Here is a 2,535-nt window from a genome sequence, read left to right as displayed (position 1 = left end):
TAGGTTATACTAAATCTGGGTTGTTTTTTCTGAATTATAAATATTATATATTTATAAATTTGTATTTATTTATTTTTTTAGCTATGGAGTTCCGTGGTTTGAATTACTGGTGATTGACGATTTCTATAAATCGGTGATTGACTGGTAGAATGTCCTATTGAAGTTTTCTAGAGCTAGGACTCAAAGCTTTTTTCTTTAGTGCTATTAGCTACATCACAATCCAGACCAGCTAGTTTTAGAGCACAGCATTTACCATAAATAAATCAAATCCTTGTAGTACAGAATAGCATAGCTCGACCAATTCTCTGTATGTTATAAATAACTGGTTCTGCACCTTCTCCATGTTCTGTTGTTGGAAGAAGTTCTTTCCAAATTCATAAGAGCTGATCATGATAGCACAGGCTGGGGCCACCTTAATAACTTGAGGGAGAAACCCTGCAAATAATCCCCTGGTTACAGACTCTGCTTTGATCCTGCGCATGGCTCCCCAGGTTGTAGACCTCTGCTTTCTGGAAGCATCTGTCTCTATGTCAATAAGTTCTATCTGCCTCTGCGTCTTCACCACATCAAAAGGCAAAGTGAGAATAGCAGCGACAGTTCCAGTAAAGCTAGTCAGGAATGGCGCCTCTAGGGCACTACAGGATTCATTCAGTCTGCTCTTCAGCAAATCATAATTAAACCAGTACAGAGCAGAAAATGGGACATCTCTTAGCACAGTTGGTCCCCAACCCTTCCAAAGAGAGCACCACCCATCCTGAGAGACTGCAGAGCGCAGACAGGCACTCAGGTCTATGTAAGACAGCTGGCAAGACTGTTGTTTAGTTCGGATCAACTCTAGAGGACTGATAACTGTGACTGCTCCCAATCGAGGAAGTGCTCCAGCAATGAGACGTATGTGGCTACCCTGGTATCCAAGTCGGTATGTAATGAAATCTCAGAGCTGGTCGTAGCATGTTAAGTATATAATTGTGGCAGGTATGGCCATAGCCAGTGTGGGTGGGAGCCCGTTCCATAAAGATGTTAACCCTTCATGGCGTGTGATCTTCACAAATGCATCCACTGTGCCGTGGAAGTGTGTGGGGGTTCGGTACAAAGTGCTGCAAGCAGTGGCATGTTGGCACACAAATAAATGATCCATCAGTCCATTACAGTACAGAAAGCAACGCCATTTGGGGTGGCGCAGGGTAGGTGTCCAAGGCAGAGACTTTAAAGACAACGCTGCAACACAGGAGAAAATTGAGGACATGGATATTGCAGGATTAGTGGCATAATATTCAGCAACATAAGCACAGCCATGTGAAGCTTTAGAGAAGGGCTTTCTCTGTGCCTGCAGCCTTATCTTTACTACATCCAGTGGTGTAACAAAGAAAGAGGTAAAGAGAACTCCTGTACCAGAGGCCAGAATCTGTTGTAGCTGTGTAATGCCCCCAGGCTGGAAACCAGGTTCCTCCACAGGCATACCTGGTGCCTAGCAGGGGTTCAGGTGCCCCCTTGACTAGATGACAAGTGACACTTAGGGGCATTCCCCCCGGCATTCCACCGGCTCCCGGGGGCCACATGCTGCTCCAGCAGCTCTGAGTCGGGATCCAAAACAGATTGATTTTATGTATTGCTGACCCCTATGAGCAAATCAAAAGTAATTTAGCTCTGTGTACTTCAGGGAAACTATGTAGCTTTAAGTGCCACTTAAAGATCACATTTTCCATTTCACAAATCATATATGTTTGTTTATGCAAGTCCATCTACAGGTCTGCCATTGGGGGTATAGTAGTTGGTAAATGAGCTCCCAGGAACACCTGGGCTTGGACTCAGTTACTAGTGCTATTTATTATTAGATGCTATGCTATGTCTTGCTTAGATGTGCTATAGATGATTTGTGTGATGATTTGTGTCACTTAAAACTACATAGTTTCCCTGAAGAACACAGAGCTAAATTTCTTTTGATTTGTTCCATATCGGTAAGTTTCTGGCCGATACAGATATTTCCAAAAATTCTAAATATCGGCCGCTCAGATATATCGGTCTATCCCTAATACATACACACACACATATACACACATACACACACACAGTTGCTTCAAAGATTCTTCCAAATCTTTTCAGATGTTATCAGTACCATCATTTCATTTCTGTGAAATAGGATAAATATGGTGTTCTCGCATACATTAATGTCAGAAAGCATATCACACACACATGCTGTTTGCAGTCTATGTGACACCAGCTGTGGCCCCCTCCTTCAGTGCTCAAACTCAGCCACCCCCAACCATTAAGGATCCACCTGCATCCCTCCTGCTGTCTATTTTAATATCTCTCAGGGCTAATTGCCTGTACTTAATTTTTGATCCAGTCAAAATAATTTTATGGCATTTTCCTCTGTAATATTAGATAGCAAATAGATCAACTGCTATGTTGAATGATAATGCATAGTATAATTAAATGGATATTCTAATCACAACTGAGATGCTCTTAACTTCAGTTATGACTAGAAGCATTTCTGCAACACACACCTATTCCCAAAAATGTTTCCAGTAAAAG

General features: G+C 42.2%; 1 pseudogene; it reads right to left on the bottom strand.

Moving 5' to 3' along the window:
- Positions 1-235: 235 nt before the first annotated feature.
- On the bottom strand, positions 236-1,459 carry LOC128664900 (probable mitochondrial glutathione transporter SLC25A39; annotated as a pseudogene).
- Between the last annotated feature and the right edge of the window lie 1,076 nt (positions 1,460-2,535).

This window comes from Bombina bombina, chromosome 6 (assembly GCF_027579735.1).
Source record: "Bombina bombina isolate aBomBom1 chromosome 6, aBomBom1.pri, whole genome shotgun sequence".
Classification (NCBI taxonomy): Eukaryota; Metazoa; Chordata; class Amphibia; order Anura; family Bombinatoridae; genus Bombina; species Bombina bombina.
The sequence above is the reverse complement of the archived record's forward strand: the minus strand, read 5'-3'. Positions and strand labels throughout refer to the sequence as shown.